The sequence below is a fragment of the Mytilus galloprovincialis genome, chromosome 9 (assembly GCF_965363235.1).
Source record: "Mytilus galloprovincialis chromosome 9, xbMytGall1.hap1.1, whole genome shotgun sequence".
Lineage (NCBI taxonomy): Eukaryota > Metazoa > Mollusca > Bivalvia > Mytilida > Mytilidae > Mytilus > Mytilus galloprovincialis.
Window position 1 is genome coordinate 63269776 of NC_134846.1, and position 23152 is coordinate 63292927.

Consider the following 23152-nt stretch of genomic DNA (forward strand, 5'->3'; position numbering starts at 1 on the left):
TTGTTAAGAATTCGAAGGGTACACTAGTAAATAAGAGCTGGAACTGCTCCTTTTTTGGAGAAACAAGCTGCTTGGTGGGATTCCTGATGTTTTATAATTTATTTACTATTTTGTGTTATGTGGACATTTCTTAAATGGTTTTTTTTGTCATGCTCTGTTGTTGGTGTTTTTATCGGAAAAAAAGCCCACAACCACTAACAGCAATATTATCAAAAAAAAAAATTGTAAATGTCAATAATATTGTGTCTTTTTACATACAAAGTAATTAAATAAATAACTTACCAGAAAATGAGATTAAAATGAACAAAATATACAATTGCATTATATCATTCATTTCTATTTCATAAATATCTATATAATGATTACATGTATTTTAATTATGTCCTTTTATGACTTCTTAAATGACCTCATTGTGCCGGAAAAAGCAATTTCGACTAAATTTGGTCATGCTAAAGAGTGACAAAGAAGGGGGTTAGATTTTTATTTTTTAGTTTTGTACAATCCGTATTGTTTATGGTTTCTTTTAGTTATTAATTTCTAAATGAGTCCTTTGAGGTTAAGATATTTTATCATTTAGATATCGTGTCAAACATAGCTAACTACATGTTGATTGGTGTTGCCTGTGGTGGACTGTTATCAATATTGAAAAGTTTTCAAGTAGCCGATGCTACTGCTGGTGGAGATTTATTTCCCCGAGGGTATCACAAGCCCAGTAGTCAACACTTTTTGTGCTGACATTAATTATCATTGATATGGTTATATTTATAAATTAACTGTTTACAAAATTTAATAGAATTTTTGAAATACTAAGGCTTTTCTACCTCAGGAATAGATCACCTTAGCTGTATTTGGCAAAACTTTTAGGAATTGTGGTCCTTAATGCATTTCAACTTCGTACTTTATTTGGCCTTTTTCACAATTTTTGGATTCGAGCGTCACTGATGAGTCTTTTGTAGACGAAACGCGTGATTGGCATATATACAAAATTTAGTCCTGATATCTATGATGAGTTAATTTACATGATTCAATCAATAAATTGTAATCGTTCAACCTTCAGTTTCTTACTTATAGAGATTAAGTGAGACGAGTCTCTGTAGGATAAGTTAATCAAAAGTTTGAGATGATGTTAGGATTCCTGCTCCAGGACAACTACTTCCTAATAATAATGTCACTAGATAACCCATTTTTTAGTAAGTGCTTTAATCACAATTATTCGTGAGAACACTTCTTAAACTAGTTGATTGGCTTCATTTCTTGATCCGTTCCTCTAGATGTTCATTGTTTAATAATTTCAATATAAAATCGTTGACAAATGTTATGAGTTAAATTCATATTTCTTAGCAGTATTACACTCCTTCCTAATCGAAATGAGTTTACATATTTTAATCAAAACATAACGCTCGCGTAGTGTATTTACGCCATGGAGTTCATCAACAGGGGTATGTCTCTTAAACAAAAACTGCTCTTACTGATTTCAAGAGGAAGTACCAATGTAATCGACACTTCCATTGTGTTACGGTTACTATTACGGATTTGTTCACCGCTACGACGTTTTCGTTTCTCAATTCTCGAGCGTCATGTTTTAAATTTTAGGTCTTTTATCTTTTTAAACATATAAAATACACGGATATGTAATTTTACCGGTTGTGTCTTAATATCGATCCTGACTAGTGCAATGATGAGGGATTTGTATGGTGGTTGATGGCACGATATGCTTATTCGTAGAACAGGTCTCACTCCTTATGGTGTTCATACGAATCTTGGGGTTCGTGTTGCTTATTCTTTAGTTTTCTATGTTATGTCATGTGTACTATTGTTTATCTGTTTGTCTTTTTCTTTTTTAGCCGTGGCGTTGTCAGTTTATTTTCGATTTATGAGTTTGACTGTCCCTCTGGTATCTTTCGTCCCTCTTTTATTGTTTTTTTTTTTTTGGCACCTTAATGTTATCTTCTAAATAAGATGATTATATTTGAACAACAGTAACTACTATTGCCTCGACATTTTTTATGTAAAAAATGATCCAAAAAGCAGTTTAAATATTTTCATATTTGTCAAAAATAAAATGTGTACAGTATATGCACTTTGTTAATAATGCATGTTTAATTTAGATTTGTAAATGAAAAAGTCATGGAGCAAGGTTGAAACTATGTTACTGTGCTTATCCAGTAACCTTTGTGGTATCACAATAGCAATGGCTAAAACAGTTTACCAAATTACAGTTTGAATTCTTCACCAACAAACTGATCAACTGGTAAAATATTTTAACAAATTGCTCTAGTGAAAGGTTGTTAGTATGAAGTGGGTGCTGTGAAATTAAAAATAAAACTTACCATCCAGCTCCTGGTAGTTGATGTCTTTGTCAAAATAATGACCTACTATGAAATGAATTACTGATTAAGAAGGTCTTTGACATGAACACTTCTATCATAAAAAGATTTTATAAATATATAGTTCAAAGCATTATTTCATAAGTCTATAATCTTTAGCTATGTATTATAACACCAATTAAATGAGTAACTGTAATTTGCGTATTTTTCTAAAGCATTAATTAATCTGCTTTTATTATAGGGAAATAATTTACATCACCGTAAATTCAGCAAAATTTTATTCTGTATGACAAATACCAAGTTCCTTCATTTTGTAAGTTATTTGTTTGTAATATTACTTCCATGATTAATAAATTATTATCCTCTATTCTGAAAAGACCACTGAAATTTATTTTTAAGATGAATAAATTTTGAAAAGCAAACCGATAAGATATAATATGGAACACATTAAAAGTTACAAAAAAAATATACAAATTCCTTTGAAAATCAAGAAGGAATCACTAACTCAGTAGTCAGCAATTCTAAACGTTATTGAGATGATTTTTTTTATTGATATATGGTAAAATTATAGATTAACAGTTTTGAAAAAAATCAAATTGTTCAAAGTATTAATGATTTTCTACCACCAAGGATTATATAACTTAAAAGTAGTATTTGCCAAAACCTTTGGTAATTTTGTGTCCTCAATGCTCTTCATATTCGTAATAATTTGGAATTTCCTTTTTTTATTCAAGTAGAATTGATGAATCTGTTATAGGCAAAATCATAAGCCTGGTATCATTGATTAAATTTTTTAGTATACAAAAACTCAATAATTTTTTCTTCTCTTTAATGCCAGCAGATCAGTAATTCTTACAGTACAAATATCCAAATCACAATTACACAACAATTTTCTCCTAGAAAACATAGCTATAAAATATTGACTCACAAAACAATGTTTTGAACTATTCATTTATAAAATCTATTTATGATAGTCAAAGTTAGACCTTCCAAATCAGTAACTTCTAAAATTATAAAAAAGCTATTGTTTTGTATGAAACTCTTGACAAAGACATCAACTATCAGGAGCTTGGTGTGGTAAGTATAACTTTTGATTTCATAACACTCACTTTTTACTAACAACCTTTCATTTGAGCAATTTGTTAAAATTTCAAACTGCAATTTGGTAAACTGTTTTAGCAATAGTTATTGTGATACCACGAGGGTTACTGGATGAGCACAGTTAAATCAATCGGAAATTAGTTCGACATATATTTTACACAAGGTATATATTTTGTGCAATTCCGGACTCGACACTTGTCAATTAAATCAACCGAACTTCATGTTGTCAGAAATACTTAACCTTATTCTGTTTGAAACAATAACTATACAATGTCCCATTTTCTTTTTTGTTTAATAATCGTCACGTTTACCTCTTAAAAAGCTGAATACATCCTCAAATTGATTAATTTACTGATATGAACATCATGCTGACTGATTTAAATTTGCTGTCGATGAATTTTGGGGTAGAATTCAGCCTTCGATAATATAACAGTACATCAGAAACAATATAGATCAATGGTTTTACTGATGAGTTTATTGTACAAACATGACAGCATACATTGTAGCATCTAGTTTTGATAGTAATTTGTGTTTACTGATCGATCCTGTAAATATAGAACCGAATCCGGTAAACATTGATCATACTAATCAATACATCTGTAACAATGTTTTAGATTTTAACGAGAGAAATTTATGTATTACTGAAAAATTATTACACCAGGGTTTTCGATATCACAAACTAGTCAAAACATTTACTAAATTTTATCATCGGTATAAAGGACATCATTCGTAAATATAGCTCAACATGCAGACTTTTCATACGTTCAGGTATTTCACATCCAATTTTTTATGGAAATATTCTTTATAAAGCACAAAGGTGTCAGTATTCACCTCAAAAACTTACAAAACCTTTGAATAGACTTATTAAGAAGGGATATAGTTACGACACTGTTGTCAGGTCATTAAAGATTGTATATTTTGGCGTTAATATTGATTAACCTATAGGGTCTTTGCATCGGAACACATTTATTCAAAAACCTGTTGTTGGCATGACACGGGTTATGTTCTTCTCATATATGTTCTGATGGTATGATACTAAACCCCTAACGGGAAGGATTGTGCCTGATGTTCATATGATGAAATCATAATCTTTCAGTCAGTTCAATTGAAGTCTGGAGCTGGCATGTCAGTTAACTGCTAGTAGTCTGTTGTTATTTATGTATTATTGTCATTTTGTTTATTTTCTTTGGTTACATCTTCTGACATCAGACTCGGACTTCTCTTGAACTGAATTTTAATATGCGTATTGTTATGCGTTTACTTTTCTACATTGTCTAGAGGTATAGGGGGAGGGTTGAGATCTCACAAACATGTTTAACCCCGCCGCACTTTTGCGCCTGTCCCATGTCAGGAGCCTCTGGCCTTTGTTAGTCTTGTATTATTTTAATCTTAGTTTCTTGTGTACAATTTGGAAATTAGTATGGCGTTCATTATCACTGAACTAGTATATATTTGTTTAGGGGCCAGCTGAAGGACGCCTCCGGGTGCGGGAATTTCTCGCTACATTGAAGACCTGTTGGTGTTCTTCTGCTGTTGTTTTTTTCTATGGTCGGGTTGTTGTTTCTTTGGCACATTCCCCATTTCCATTATGTTTCTATATGGTTACTCATAAACATTGTTATAAGATTTTTGCATGTTTTATTTTAAGTACCAAAATTATCTTTATCAAAAAATGAAAACCAAACTAGATATCATTGTTATATCCAGAAGTACATTCATGTTTCGACGATTGGTTGGTACTTATTTGGTATAGTTGTTGCCTTAACATGGATATCAATATACAATTTTGACCCGCAGAGGAGGCGAATATCAAAACTTGTAAACCTGAAGAAAGGGTGAGTCTACAGGGGCCTAACTCGAGTTGACAGTTTTGCATATTCACCGACTCAATGAAATATAACTGTTTTATTATACCGAACAATATATTGTATAAATAAACTCATCATAGATACCAGAATCGAAGTTTTTTAGTATAAGCGCCATACGCATGTTTCATCTACAAAAGACTCATGAGTGACGCTCTAATGGTAATAACAAAAAAGAGCGAAATAAAGGACAAAGTTCCAAAGCATTGAGGACCAAAAATTCCTAAAAGTTTGGCAAATATAGCTAAAGTAACTTATTCCTTAGGTAGAAGAGCCGTAGTAATTAAAAAATTCTTAGTTTTGTTAATATTAATACTAAAATTATGACCATATCTATGATAATTCATATCAAATCAGAAGTGCTGAGTACTGTGTTTGTGTCTGCCAGCAGTGGCATCGACCAAGTGGTTGTAAATAAACTCATCATATATAACCGTATGGACATTTTGTATTTGCACCAGATCCCCATCAGTGACGCTTGAATAAAAAAAGTTTAAAAAGCCAAATAAAGTACACCCGATGAATGGTGAATGCATGAGGGCTTTAGTCCGAGGGGAATAACATTAACCAAAGTTGACATTTTTGCATATTCACCGACTTAATGGGCTAAAACCGGGTTATTGTATCGAACAAACAGTTGAGTGTACAATAATGCCTGACCGTTCCAGTAAATTAAAATAAAAAAACATCGAAATTAAACTACAAAACCTTATTCTGGATCTGCCCATCAAATAATTTCTATATAATGTAAGACATGTGTATAGTTTTTATTCAATTAAATCCTCATTTGTGTTCTGTAAAATGACTTGCCAAAGGTTTTTCCTACACTACATAACTAACTAGATTAAACAATAATAATTTGATAAAATAAATAAATCGAAGTTTATATAATTTAGAAATATTTATAACACTATATATTGGCATCGCACATGTTTTCATCTGACTGGTTATGACGTCTTTACATCAAAGTTATTAATCGTTTGATGTGTACTTATTGAAACTTTTGTCATAGATACATGATTTTTTATCAGTTGTTATTGGCAGGAAATTAGCTTTCAGTAACTGTGAGCACTGCCTTTAACAAAGAGGAAAGATTTCACTTCAGTAATCATGGCTAACCCCGTCAGATTCTGCATGTCCGTGGCCTAAAAACATGCATGCCAGGAGCTTGTAATTCAGTGGTTGTTTATGTTTGCTGTATTTCATACTATATATTTAAAGGCCGTACGGTGTTATATAATTGTCACTCTCAACATTATGTGAGAGATTTGTCTATTTGATAATATAACAACACCACATCTTATTTTGATATTGTCTATCCTAGTCTTTCAAATAGAGTTTTGATAATAACATTTAACATTGGGCAAGTGTATGTGAATTAAAAGCAACTGGTCTACGTTTTATTGCAATGACAGCCGTTACTAATCCGCTATTGCATGATCAATTACTAGTCAATATATGTTCTTTATAGAAGCACATTTATAACATGACGGATTAATAAAGATTTATGTACCCTTCCAAAGCACATGAGACCACCGTAAGGTCATGGTAGTATTCGTGTTGCTCGTTTAATAGTTTTCTCTGTGGTGTTTTAAATCTTGTTCATCTATTCATCGACTTTTGCACTGGTGTTGTTTATTTCACTCGGCTTATGAATTTTTAAAGTCTCATTGGCACCTTTCGTCTTTTTTTTAAAACAAAATGTAATGCCTGTCTAAGATAACATGTATTGGGGTTTCAGTCGTTTATTGCTTATTAATCAGCTTATGTATTATTTAAATAAAGAGATGAAACAAATATCCGTCAGAATTTAATGATTTAGATACATGTTTCAACAATATAACGTCACGATATGGCCTTCAACAATGGAAAAATCTATACTGATTAGAATGCTATAGAATGCCCGATATGAAAAATCTGAAACGTTTTTCAAAGTCTGAGTAGCAGCTGCAAGCTCTTAAACATGGTATTTGTTGAGACGCCCGACGCTCAAAGATTACTAATAAAGTGCGGAAGATATGTAATTTAAAATGTGTTTCTCATTGATTCTGGTACAAAGATAACGGCTGCAGACAAATGCAATGTACACGTAGATGTAAAATGAGGAGTTGGAAGTTTTACAGGTGTTCTTTTTTTATTCTCTAGAACAGCAATGATCAAGTTTATCTGACCGTCTTGTTTTAACAAGTGTCTGACAAAATTTCGACTCATAGGAAAATATTAAAAAGTCAACTATGAAAGGCAATTATCTTGTGCCAGATGAATGCCGACAATCTGCTGAAAATCCTATCACAAAATTCAATAAATATGTTGTTAATGCGAAAATTGAGCATAGTGACCACTTGCTCTTCTGTGTAGTATGTTTTATCTTCTGGTTTATTCAAAATATGCCTAAATGTATTAACAAACAATGAACTGTTTGTGTAAATGGTAGAAATGATATGGATTTTAATAGCCTTTTTCAGAGAATGATTTATATTATGACAAAAGCCGATGTAACATGTTTTGACAGTACTAGAATTGAGAATGGAAATGGGGAATGTGTCAAATAGACAACAACCCGACCAAATAAAAAAACAACAGCAGAAGGTCACCAACAGGTCTTCAATGTAGCGAGAAATTCCCGCACCCGGAGGCGTCCTTCAGCTGGCCCCTAAACAAATATATACTAGTTCAGTGATAATGAACGCCATACTAATTTCCAAATTGTACACAAGAAACTAAAATTAAAATAATACAAGACTAACAAAGGCCAGAGGCTCCTGACTTGGGACAGGCGCAAAAATGCGGCGGGGTTAAACATGTTTGTGAGATCTCAACCCTCCCCCTATACCTCTAACCAATGTAGAAAAGTAAACGCATAACAATACGCACATTAAAATTCAGTTCAAGAGAAGTCCGAGTCTGATGTCAGAAGTTGTAACCAAAGAAAATAAACAAAATGACAATAATACATAAATAACAACAGACTACTAGCAGTTAACTGACATGCCAGCTCCAGACTTCAATTAAACTGACTGAAAGATTATGATTTCATCATATGAACATCAGGCACAATCCTTCCCGTTAGGGGTTTAGTATCATACCATCATAACATATATGAGAAGAACATAACCCGTGTCATGCCAACAACTGTTTTTAGAATAAATGTGTTTAGTTCCGACGCAAAGACCTTATCAGTGACTCAATATTAACGCCAAAATATGCAATCTTTAATGACTTGACAACAGTATCGTAATTATATCCCTTCTTAATAAGTCTATTCATAGGTTTTGTAAGTTTCTGAGGTGACTAATTGGTTTTGTTAATACTCGTTAAGCATGCTTCAATACTGTAATAATACACTGATTTGTTTTCATATAATATACCGTAACTTTTTAAAATCTTAACATTATGGACTCTTGTGTTCAAAACCATTTTTTCCGAAGTTGTTGAATCTTTTTTCTGTTATGGGCAATCAGTTTATTTTCTTTTATGCTAGCTGTCTATGATGAGTTTATTTACAACAACTGGGTCAATGCCACTGCTGGTGGAGATTTATTTCCCCGAGGGTATCACCAGCCCAGTAGTCAGCACTTTTGTGCTGACATGAATTATCTATGATATGGTTATATTTATTAATTAACTGTTTACAAAATTTTGAATTTTTGAAATACTACGGCTTTTCTACCTCAGGCATAGATTACCTTAGCTATATTTGGCAAAACTTTAAGGAATTTTAGTCTTCAATGCTCTTCAACGTCGTACGTTATTTGGCCTTTTTAAATTGTTTTTGGATTCAAGCGTCACTGATGAGTCTTTTGTAGACGAAACGCGCGTCTGGCATTTATACAAAATTTAGTACTGGTATCTCTGATGAGTTTATTTACTTGACCAACAACTGGTTTTTTTTTTGGTAAAAAAATAAATAATAAATGATTCTATAATTCAAATTTTGGATTATGATATAATAAAAAGTATCACGTAGATGTAAAATTACATCTACGTGTAAAATGTAAATTATTACTCACGAAACTCAATTTTTATATCATATTATAGGTTCTAAATAGTCATCTTTATCGAAATGTTCTTTATATGAATTTCTTTTTTCTACGTCTGCTGCTGCGTAATGTTCTTCCACATCCGGAATAGTATGGTAGTGCTGTTCCGGTACCAAATAACCTTGGTAATCCAACGTGTCTTCTGATGTATCCATTATCTCTTCATGACGGTTTGCTGTAGGTTGTAAAATGTTTTCAGACAATTCTTTATATCCAGAATCATTAAGCTCTTCGTTAATATCTTCTATTCCGGTATAATTTGAAAATTCGGTACCAGGTAACCTTTCATTAACACTCTTTAAAATTTCTTGATACATTCGTATTCTGCAAAAGTAGGTTTGTAGTAAGTCATTGGTACCTTATTTTATGTTAATTTCCTTAAATAACAACGTGAATGAAGTTAAAAAAAAATACTATTTTCATTTTAATAAACATTGGAAAAGTTGAAATAAAAAAAAAATACAACTACACGAATTATAAAGCCTCGGTCACACCTTACCGGATAGCACGAACGGACGCCTAACGGATAAAAATAAAAGTTGTCCGTTGACAAAATTGTTATCCGTTAGGAGTCCGTTGATGTACTGACCGAATAAAACGGACGTGTAACGGATGCATAACGGACACACACCGGATATGTAACGTACGAGAAACGGACACATACCGGACAGAACGGATGTCGAACGTACATCCAACGAACAAGTACCGCATAAAACGGACACATAACGGAAGCGTACCGGATAAAACAGATGAACAAGATATACGGAAAAATCAAAGGCGACAATAATAATACATGTAAATCGCATAAATATTCAAAACGTTTCTGTGTAACTGGTTTTGGTTTGTTCTTCAAAATTCCGCCAAAGGGCAGTGTCTGGCCTGAATAAGAACTGCTTGATTGTGTTGACGTGCCTATACTCTAAGATCGATTATGAATAATAAGAATTCATGAACCTTAAGAAATCTGACATATCAATATTTTTCATTTCTGACGCGAAATTTTCAATTGGCATTTATCCGTTTCAGATCCGTTCATCATTCGTTTTATCCGTTATACGTCCGGTAGAAGTCCGTTTTTCATCCGTTCAACATCCGTTTTATCCGTTAAACGTCCGGTAGAAGTCCGTTGGTGAATTATCAACCAGACCTCCAACGGATGTATAACGGACACGTAACGGATACAAAACGGAAACGAAACGGACGAGTACCGTACAAAACGGACGCCTAACGGACGTTCAACGGACATTTTATCCGTTGGACGTCCGTTCAAAGTTTTGAACATGCTCAAAATGTTCCACCAGACAGAACGGACGTCGACGGATAAAACGTACGCTTAACGGACATACAACGGATATGGACGGACGTCTAATGGATAAGAACGGACGTCTAACGGACATGAACGGATTGAAAAAAGTTATCCGTTAGGCGTCCATTCGAGCTATCCTGTAAGGTGTGACCGAGGCTTAAGGTAGTGATTACTAAACATCAGAAAAAAAATACTGTTGAAGTGACACACAACACTGTATACTGGACTATATATGATATAGGGCAAAGATTGCACATGTGTAAGCTTTTTCAAATATGTAATCCCAGATGAATTATTGTTCGTTTATAAACTTGACATACTTACTTTCAAAATGCTTTGATACTGATTATAATCATAACAGATATCAGGATAAAAACAAGCAAACTGACTGCTACTTTAACTAAAATAAAATAGACATTTTACTTCATAACAGCAATAAATGAAATCATTTTAAAATGTAAACACAAAGTGTTACTCTAAGAAATTTTGTTTAGTTGTAATGACAAAAGACTGATTATTGATGGATTTAGCACTACAGTGGGTTTTCGTTTTTTTTTTGCGTGAAAGCCAATTATACAATTGTCAAAAAAAAATGCCCTACACCTATATTGTTAAAAAGTAAAATCACAAAAATACTGATATCCGAGAAAACGTGAAGTATCTAATAAAATGGACAAATCAAAAGCTCGAACACATAAAACGGATGGATAACAACTCTCACATTCCTGACTTGGTAAAGACATTTTCTTAAGTAGAAAATGGTTGATTGAAACTGGTTTTATATCTAGCTAAACCACTAACTTGTATGACAGTCGCATGATGTTGACAACGATGCTTTAACAAAACAAACAGATATAATAGAAGAAAATGTCAAAAATATGGGCACAGCAGTCAACATCGTGTTATAAACAATATGAATCATCATTAGTAGAAAACAATAAATTACTGTAGACACCATATTCATACTCATAATTGAGCGCGTTTTTTTTAATTAAAAGATGCAGTAAGGTTTTAAAATTATATTTGTTTTAAATAGATATATTGAAGGCTGCTACACTCATCTTCGAATGACTGCTAAACTTGAATAATAAAAGCAACAGTGATATACTGGTGCTCAAAGTCCGTGAAGATTTGTTTCATTGGCAATAATACCATATCTTTTCTTTTTATTTATTTATAGACACTAGATGTCTTATCAATTTGCAGAAATCTCCAAAACAATATTGACAGCGTGTTATAAAAATAAATTATAATGTAGGTGCTATTTGAACGGTTTGTATTTTATAATACGTTAACAATATTGATTTTGACATTTCTGCAAATTGATAAGACAAGATAAAGATAAATCTACTCATGATTGTGACGTCTGATTTGTTACACAGACAGAGATACAATGACTAGAAATGTGGAGCTTTGAAGCTTGTTGAGCCCTTCCTTCCCGAAAAAAAACAATAAGAACTAGTCTCTTCTTATATATTAACCATTAATATACCACTGGATTCAATTAATTGGTTTATATGGTTGTAAATTCAATTCTGCCGCTAACGTCTTTTTAAAAAAAAAATTGTTTATTTATATTATAACACTAACTAGATTTCGTTCTTTTTGAAATCATTTGTTTTGATTTTTTTTTTTAAATATGACTCTTAAACCCAACCAATTAGTTGTTTTCATTGTATTCGATTATGATTCTTTAATCCCCTTTGCCATTTCGTATACATCTGCATAACAACTTACCAGCTAAAGGAAGAGTTATGAAGCGTGGACTTTTATTGGATGTACTGTTCTCGATTGCGTTCCTTTTTTCTAAAAATATAAGAAATACTTTAAAAACACTTAATCTACATTTTTCATGGATATAATATATGAAGAATGTTTATTTCATTAGCTATCTATATTGTCCATTCTTTACACTAACATCTGTTCCCTAACTTATGAGTTTAAATCTTATTTTGAACCAATTTCTAATCATATTTCGTGCACTTAATGTTCAATGAAATTTCAAAAGTTTTGTATATATTTAATTTATGCATATAAAAAAAAATGTTCCGTGAATAATTGAAAAACTTTTCACATTATATTTGTAGATAATTGATGAGAAGCTATTTTTGGTTTATTCAAAGTAACTATTGGTATGCAATAATATGCCTTTTCCTTGTGTATGTGATATAATTTGCTACTGCCAGTTAAGAAAATGTCATTTACGGTTTCATAAGTTAAGATAGCTTATTTCCCACTGATTCATAAATTATATGGTTTCTACAATGTATATACTTTTCTTCAAATAAAGGAGATGAAATGCTACTTTCGGTTTAAAGAAGGCGAAATCCGGTGTTAAGGCTATTGTATGTCTGATTTGAAAAAATATGTAGTGTATGAGTATTGGTTCCTTGAGTGAGTTCTCTGCCGGTTTAAAATTAAAACCGAGGAAAACACATCAATTATAAAGATTTCCAGTACAGCAGAAATACAAACTATATATAACAATCAGATGAAAATGACTGAACTCATCAATTGGACAAAACGTGAAAAACTTTTAAGAAAAAAAAACCACAGAGAGGACGTAGCAAGGTACTTATACATCCCAGCCACAAAAATACACAGAGACTACTCTCAGTTAAGTTTGAAGCCAATAACAACTAAGAAATTAAAATAAATAAAGGCAACAGTAGTATACCGCTGTTCAAAACTCATAAATCCATGGACAAAAAACAAATTCGGGATAACAAACTAAAACCGAGGGAAACGCATTAAATATAAGAGCAGAACAACGACATAACACTAAAATGTAACACACATAGACAAAATCCCACGAGAATAACAAATATAACATATATATATAACATCAAAACCAAATACATGAATTTGGGATAAAACATCTCAGACTAAAATATTGGTCAGTACACATCCACCATCTAAATGATTTAGTGTAAAGACGGACCATGAATGTGTATGTGTATGGAAATATAATGTATAGTTTGAATTTGACTACAAAAACAATAGTAATAACAAGTTTGTTATTGCTAAAATTTCCCTGATACTTGTTCGTAATATTTCTGACATACAATGGTACGACATAATGAACGAAAAAACGTAAGTTTGCAATTTGTGTTACACAGTATTTGCAAACATTACACTAGCAGAACTGATAAAAAATAAAAGAATTATAATTGTGGACGCTACACGCTGGTTTCGTAGAATCAATTAAAATTAAATGCCAAAACAGTTGTGCCAAAAACATCTATGTCAATATAGACCTTGATTAGCAAAAATTTAATGGATTGAATTATTCAACATTTTGTAAACAATAGATTTACTTTAAAGGAATATGCCAACGATAATTCATGTCAGCACAAACACAAAGTACAGACTATTGGACTGTAATATCCTCTGGCTGAAACGTCTATAAGCAGAATGTTGTTAAAGATACCCATCAACTCACTCCTAAATATTTGATATTAGACGAGCTTGGTGTTTTAAAGTCTCTGTGAAATTTGTCTACTTCTACTTCCCCTCCCCCCAATTTCTAGGTCTTCATTTTATAACTAAATACATGCTGTGTACATTAGAATTCTATAATACATTATTTTAGCAGCAATACATACTTGCAGGAAATACTTCTGTTAAATTTAAATGATTGTTTTATCTCCAATATCTCAAATGGATTTCAGTTTCATAAAAAAAAATCATTTCGCTAATACAAATACTCTCACACTACTACATAGTCATGATTTACAATTGATATATTTAAGTAAATACCATAAGGATACATAATTGTGAATTTTTTTCTTTATTTTATATTTTAAGTCATAGAAAATTTAATAACAGAAATAAAAAAGTCCTATTCCGTAGAATATCAACATATTAATTACTGGTTTGAATCATTATTTCAAGATACAACACATTTTATTTTGAATTCGTAAGGGTCATTGCTAGCTTATGGCAGTGTTTAAATGGTAAATTGATGATGAACAAAAAAATAATTAAATAAATAATTTTTTATAACAGATAAGCAGTCCCTAGAAACGGATTTTATAAGACTAACAGTAATTACGCTTTACATACTAAAGTGGAGCTTACAATTTCGAAACATGGTAGGAAATTCAAAAAGCACTTACGTTTTTCTGAACATAAGAATGGCAACCTAGATGTACAATTTTCCACAGTTAAGTAATTGTTCGTTTCCACTCTCGACACTGCAATACACGATTCTCCATCTTCTTTGGTAAGTTTACCTGCACATACGAAAATATTATTATCACCGCATTTTTATATGCAATGAGCCACACGACAGATGAGCTATGGAAAAAAAATTATAATCATTATTCCCGTTTTATACTGATCAATCTATTTATGTTAGTTATATTCCTTCATATTCACCAGAAAAATATTATCGGTCAGAATGAAGCATTTGTTAGTAAAAAGATCAATTTTAATGTACTTGAATATCATTGGCATCACAACAACTGTTATCAAAACTAAAAAAAAAATTCCAAAAGAAAATCCAAGAAAATATTTTTTTTTTATGATAATTAATGGCAGCACTGGCAACTATTGCAATATGATTGACAGAAAAATGTCGAAGCGTGATTTGAACATTTTATTCACAATAGATTGAGAAACAAATAACTAAGAATGGTTTGAATTCGTTATCCACAGTAGATTTAGAAAGAACAATAAAAAAAGAATGATATGCATTGTTTATTCACAGAAGATTGTGAAAGAAAAAAACAGAAGAATAATTTGATTACTTTATTGCCATTGTATTCAAAGGAATAAGTAATCTTAAACATCATGAATGAATCCGTCTTTGTTTGTCAGATTAATTTGTATGTGTGTTTGAATGTTTAAGTCAGTTGTGTTTGTACGTCTATGGTTAAGGCTTCAGATCACAATGAATTCACTCTGTTCGTGGTGTAGAATGATACTTCCTAGGAAATAGATGGGATTTTTCTGCCAGAGTTAACTTTTTTTTGAAAAGGTGACTGTATAATTTGTGGTCCTGTACGTTGCATCCATATGTAAATAAGTGAAACATGTGGAAAAATTTATTGTTGACAGTGAAAGTAGTGAACTGGCTAGTGGGATTAGCATAGCCGTTAATTTATTTATGAAACAAATCTTCGGAAAATGACGTTATCAGTAAGGCATATGGATTTTTTTCCATTGTTACGTTAATTGATAGCGTTTTTCAAAATAAAAAGAAGCAATAAGGCATTACGCGGAAACCAGCATATTTTATTAGAATAAGTATCGTCTATCAGCTGTTTATTTTATGTCTTAACCGGTTTAAAATAAAAGCAATAGTAGAATATCGTAGTTCAATAGTGATAAATCGATTTAGCGGAAACAAATCTGGAGTACAAACTTAATTTGAGATAAACAAACTAACTATAAGAGGAAAAAAACGAACAGAAACAATAAAAGTCAATTAAAAAAAATACCGATCTCCGAAGAACGCCAACAAAAAGAAACCATATTCCTGATTTACATGACATTATTTTTTAAATATTAATTTTTCTATAAAGCATAGTAACCAATAGATAAAAAAAGGCGCCGTATTTACACAGTTTTGGCTGTTGGTTCCTAACTACTGACTTTTTGAAAAGTTTATTTAAATTCTAAATTTCAATAAATCAACTGTAAAAAAACAACAACAAACCTTGTTGACGTCTTTTTCATATTTATTTGTATGTTTGTTTTAATTTTGAATTCAGTTATGTTTGTTAGTATGCTTAAACAGATTTTGACTGCTTTCTCCCTATAATTGTCACGTTACCCAAATATGTTCAATTTAGTTGCCCTCCCAAATGTGTTTTTATAACTGAACCATAAACTACTGTCTTGAAGTTTGGCTAGCTGAAACATGATATATAGCAAACAGATCAGGTCAGAAATAAGTAACTTCCTTAGTAACATATCAGACAATAGTATGCAAAACAAGACAACAAATATATTACAAAATTACCAGTAATAACTGTATGTGTTCTAAAAATCGGAGTCCAATAATAATTTTCTGCAGTAGCTTTTTTGGTAGCGTATCTTTTTGGTACAGTATGAAACTATCCTCTTTCAAACATTTCTCTTGATATGCATACCAAGATAGTTTTAATGTAACAACTACAATAAGCATGAAATAATCAGATGTATATTTAATGTATCAGACTATCAAACAAATTTTAAATGCAATCATATTGATACATTTATTATCAACTCCGTACAAGATATAATACCACGATTTGCTTTACAAATAAAAGTATGTAAGAAAGAAACAAAACATGAGTGCCATATCTTTAAAAACCTAAAACTGATTCACTAACACCATGTAATACTTTTTAATTGAAGACGCGTGAAGCTGTGTCGCGTATTTATGCACATATACAGATAAATTCCAAATTATACCACATCTATCATGAAACGATTACTTTTAAATGTTACTTTACAAATGATATTATCTTGTTATATCCATAAATGAAAATTCGTTAATACAAACTCATCGCGTTTAAAATTCTTTTCAGGGTCGTAGTCTAGTCAATTTAGTGAACAACCTTTAACTTATTGCAAAACATATTTTTTCTCTGAAAAACAAGTCTGTTACTATCTATAAACAACATACTAAAACTATATAAATATATATTGCGGAAAGTGGTGAAACTCATGTAGTAAAAATAAGGTTATATGAGTTGCTTCCCCTTGTTTGCCAAAATTGAAAAAAAAATTATATAAAAAATGTTCTGCATTTTTTAAAACTATTGTAGTAATACAATACAATACATAATTGTCTCAACTCGAAAGAATATTATTACAAATGCATCACTTTCCTGTCTTAAAATGTGCATGTTTGAATAAAGTTATAGACCGAGATTGTGTTCTGCTATTAAACAATCCAAGAAGTTAATTCTTCCCCACAGTGTTGGTAAACATGTAATCTAAAACATGTATATTCTTAAGGCATGAGGTGTATTCTTTAGATATTTTTTTGTTTTATTTCAAATGAGTTTAGGAGGCTCAATTGTGCAAAAAATCAGCAATATTTAAACATTTCTTTTTTCATTACAAATTTTATTTATTACACTATTAGTTGTTACTTTATGAAATGGTACAAAAAGCAACCAAAAAATCAATTCGTTTTGGCCGCAGATAATTTTTAAAATGTTTATATCATTAAAAAAGCTCCAAATTATCTCCCTTTGCTGAAAAAATGCCATTATTTTGCATTAAAATTAGAGTATAATTATGAATAAAGAGAGACTTGAGATTTTTAAAGTCAATGAGAAAGCAACCAAAACGACTAACAAAAACCAGTAGACATAATTTCAAATTAGATATACTATCTAACCGCTATCTCTACTCATAAGTCTCCCATTTTTTTTACAGTTCTTAGGCTTAAGCTGATTACCTTTTATTAAATGTATTCAATGGGATATCTTAAAACAGTTATCAAAGTAACCAGAATTATTAAAGAAGGAACTTGGTAATGCATTTCTTTGTATATGTTACAGGCATTTTCTAAATTTAGGCATTTTGTAAAATGACTGAAATTTTTAGGCATTTTCTAAAATGCCTGGATGATTTAGGCATTTTACAAATTGACTATTTTTTTCAGGCATTTTATAAAATGCCTGAAAAAATTGTAAGGCATTTTACAAAATGCCTAAAAGACTAAAACTGAATTGAATGTACTCAAAATTTAACAACTAGAAATATCAAATAGATAATTTTATTCTATCATTAAATATTGCATGAAATTTAAACAGTAAAAGTTTTATAATTGTAATTAAATCATTCACATTAACACTGAAGATGACAATTATTTGTTGCTACATGTAATGTTTGGATGACAGCGACTGTTACACATTTGTCCTGACTTTTTGCAAAGACAACGTTTAGTGTTACATCTAGTCTTACCACTAGCACTACAGCCACATTTCATGTAACCTTGACCATCACACAAGGAAAAAACATTACTGACAGCTTTTCTTAATGATATTTCATTATCATAATTTACACATTGAATAGCAATAAAGTTACTGTCAGATAGTTCAAACTGATTCCTGGTGTAAAGTCCACGTAGTATTCCATCTTTCATTCCAAGTTTATAACCATGCACTTCCTTTCCAGTAGCAACAGCAATAAGGTTACACGGATCTCCATTTTATCTCTTCCACCATGTCCAGTGTTCAAATGTGCTCTCATTATAATGCTGTATATTTCCTCTGCATATTCATAATATAGGATAGGATCTGTCAATGACTGTCGCTTTTTAATCAATTTTTCTACATCACCACAGTGTAACACATCAAATCGGCAATTTCAAAGTATATAAATTTGTTAGTTTGTAACTTTTCAATGGTGGCCTTATACAATTAGCTTAAAGATATAATTTAGTAGCAGACAAAAAGAAAGAAAAACAAAAATGTTTTGATGTTTTGTCAATGAATTGGTGCATGCTAAATTTCCAGTGGCAAATATTTCATTCATATTCAATAGGCCTATGAGGCAATCTAATGAGAGTTGTCTCATTGGCAATCATACCACATCTTCTTATTTATAATTAATGTTATTAGAAGTTTTCATATGTGATCATGTACTTTTTTTACCTTTTTAAGTTATAGCTCAACAGAAGAAATGCACCTACCTTTGCATATGATAATAATCCGAAGAATGTCCTTTTAATCCATTCTTAATTTTGTTCAAAATAGTTTCATATTTTTCTCTGTTCCATATAATACTTTTCTGATTAGAATCAGAGTTTTCAATTAATTGGTTTGTAAATCTTTGTTCTGGTGTAAGAACAACATACCCTTCTGCCATGATGAAAAGAAGATCATTAATGAAATACAGAGTGAGTACTTACTCAAAGTTGTTGCTCTATGGAGTTTCTAATTATAGACACTAAAACTAGTAAAACATAAAAACTTAACCTGCAGGCTACATTTTTAAAGAATAATCTTAAATTCATTTTAATCAACACTTTTTTGTAGCTTTACAATATATTTTTATCATGTAATTCATGTATTGCATATTTACACAATTTGCCTGAAACAGATCAGGCATTTTGTGAAATTTTCATTAAAAATTTCAGGCATTTTACAAAATGACTAGGTTTTTTTAGGCATTTTACAAAATGCCTGTCAACTTTAGGCATTTTAGAAAATGCCTAAAAATTCAGTCATTTTACAAAATGCCTTAATTTAGAAAATGCCTGTAACATATATAAATGTATATATAACTTTGACCATAATATTTTCATACAGCAGACAACCCAAGTTAGTTCTTTATTATTATCATTTAATAAATGTTTCAGACCACCACATACAGGTTTATAGCATATACACATAAGGTGTATTAATATTAACACTTCCACCAGGAAGTGATCCCATCAATTCATTCAACAGTCTTTAACTTAGACTCATTTTCCACAACCACAATTGGACCACTTTGGTACAATTACTAGTTAAATTCAAGCTCTTAAGAGTTAACCCTCATACCTCATATTCTTAAATCTATATCTTGAGGTAAACTTATCATCATATTGACACAATTTCCCTGGAAATTGTCTTAAACAATATCAAATCTACATTTCATGCTAATTCAGTGAACTAGAATATGTTCCCAAATTTAAAAAGCATTTATATCTGAAATTAAATGTGGAAATTGATAGAGCTTGCTTAATAACATTGGTCTGTGTTTAACTGAGGCTTTATGCAATTCGAATTTTGAAAAAGTAGCTAACGAAAAAATACACAAAAAAGACTATAATCAATGACAATGCAAGGACACTAGAAAAATAACTCTTCTCAGTAATTAACATGACAATTTCAAAGTCAGTAACTAAACTGATTTACAGTTAATTTTAACACAATCAATTCTTTGGTTATTATATCTAAACGTATAATTACTATAAATACATAACAGAAACATAGGATACAAATTTCAAACTTCCACAAAATGCACTTCTTTAAAACTGAGTTTTACTGTGTGTTTATTTATTCTACATTGTCTAGAGAAACTAACTCACACAACATATTTTAACACATCCACATTATTGCACATATCCCAAGTCAGGAACCTCTACCCATAAAGTTTGTTTGTCTCTTGTGTTTATTTTATAATTTTGGTTCATTTGTATGTATTTCAGTTTCAAAGATGGTGTCAATTTTGCTGAACTAGTGTACACAATAATTAAGGGGTCAGCTGAAGCCTACCTTTGTTTGCCGGATTTACTTGCTATGTGAAAGACCCATTATAGTGGCCTTGTGTTCTCTTTGACATATTCCCTGTTTCCATTCTACAATTTAGGTTTTTATAAATCAGACTGGAACAAACCAAGATTTTTTAGGCCCCACTATTAGGGATATTGTGTTTTTCGGTCTGTGCGTCCTTTCCTTCGTCCGTCTGTCCCGCTTCGATTTAAGTTTTTGTTAAAGTTTTTGGTCAAGGTAGATTTTGATTAAGTTGAAGTTCAATCAACCTAAAACTTAGTACACATGTTCCCTATGATAATTGTAATGCCAAAATCAATATCTTTATCCCAATTTCAGTGTCCACTGAACATAGAAAATGATAGTGCGGGTGAGGCATCCGTGTATTATGGACACATTCTTATTTTGTAATTAGTTTGTAACATAAAATATTTCACACAACAAATTGATTATTATTGATATCGATAACAAGAGGTATAGTCATATGAATATAGACATAAGATACTATAGTCTGTCTATAAAGATCCCAATTTAAAAGTTTTGACCATAAATAACCGAGCTTTTTATTTCCATTTTCACATTTTTCTCCACAAATCGCATTTTACAAACGAATAACTATTTGGTTAAATACTACTAACTATGTGAATTCTTAAAATAAACATCAGATAGTATTTTATATTTTATATTTAGATCCCAATTCAAAAGTTTTAACCATCAATAACCGAGATTTTTTTCATTTCCAGTTATTGGATTTTCTGTCTTAAAACATATATTCAACCAAAATTATTACCCAAATATTAATATTGATTCATACAGGACTTCACAAAATAAACATAAAATAGTATGTTCTTTTTTCTATATAGATCATGTTTTAAAAATTTTAACAATTAACAACGGAGATTTTCTACGTTTCCAGTTTTGACGTTTTATCACTAAAACAATCACTTAATTCGCCTCAAATCTACTTCAATATGAAAAAAATAAGTAGAGGACATCATAATAGTCTATTAAGATACCATTTCCTGTCTTCAACAAGCTTTAGGTAAAAAGAATGTAACATTAAATAACAATTATTCTTTTTTTCCAGTTTTCGTCAACTTTTCTCTAAAAACCACATGTTTTACCCCAAAAATAACCTTTACCGCAATTTATATCAATGTATAGTTTAAGTATGTTGTTAGTATACGTCTATATTATAATTTGCACCAAAAAAAACTTGTGTCATTATCAGTTGAATGTTGAGTGATTTTAGAGCTAAATTGACTAGGCTATCGACCAAAACACAATATTTGATGTCAAAAGAGTTATAAAGACAGGGTTTGCCTAACAAATGATTATAGAAAGTATTACTAAATTCATCGTAGATCAACCTTGAGTAATGAAGTTGGACCTAAGTTTAATAATAGTTTTTCAATTAATCGATAGATAGTTTAGGAAAGGTATGTCATAACAATGTAAGTACTGAAGCGCTGACGACTGGTCTAATAATGTAATCGGTGACGTATAGTTCACAAGCACTATAGAGGAGACTGGTATTTTACATTTAAAGGAGAACTTATAAATATGGTGCATCCGATTTTGATTTACCTTTCCCAATAGTAATCACAAAAAAATTGAAAACCAAGAATGATCATGATTCTTGAATACGTAAGGTTATATAACAAATACGACAAATAATAATAATAAGATAAACCTCACATGAAGTGTTGTTACATCCATATAAATAGTTTGTATTGCAGTCACTGACAACAAACTTGCTTTTGTCTTTGGTTGTTGTAAGACACTCTCTTTCTATGTACTTTTTTGTTGGGTTCGTGTTTAAATCTGCAAATAAAATAAAACAACACTATATTATTTTCAAAGGTGTTGTAGATTTTGAGTATCGAGTAAAATTGATAAAAATTAAAAAGAGTAAAACTGTAATCAAATAGAAGTGATTATTATGCAACTTCAATCATATTGATGTTTACCTTCAACAAATGTAAACACCAGGGCTGACCGACCGGAACTACAAGGAGTGTGGCTGGCATTGGTACATTGCCTCCTGCAGTCATTTATATCACCGTTGATTTCAGGTTGATAAGTAAGGCAGTAGCAGGTAGTGTCCTAAAAAACAATGTTTGAATTTACAAACTCAAATGCAATACAATCGTTTGTGAAAAAAGAAAATAATGACTTTGGAGAGTAATAAAAAATGGATAAACGATCGATACTACTCTTAAAAAGTAAACAGTAACTAGTAACAAATTACGTTTAGCCTACAGATTGGGCGTTTTATCCAAAATTAATCTGCAAAGCGTTTGATATA

The 23152-nt window shown here is 31.0% G+C and overlaps 1 long non-coding RNA gene across 1 annotated transcript; it reads right to left on the bottom strand.

The window, feature by feature from the left end:
• Positions 1-12354: 12354 nt before the first annotated feature.
• Positions 12355-22952, bottom strand: LOC143047010 (uncharacterized). The gene is made up of 5 exons (XR_012969361.1): positions 22815-22952; positions 22543-22668; positions 16608-16759; positions 14758-14874; positions 12355-12445 (listed from the first exon to the last, which is right to left on the bottom strand). It is a non-coding gene; the product is annotated as an uncharacterized LOC143047010 (long non-coding RNA).
• Between the last annotated feature and the right edge of the window lie 200 nt (positions 22953-23152).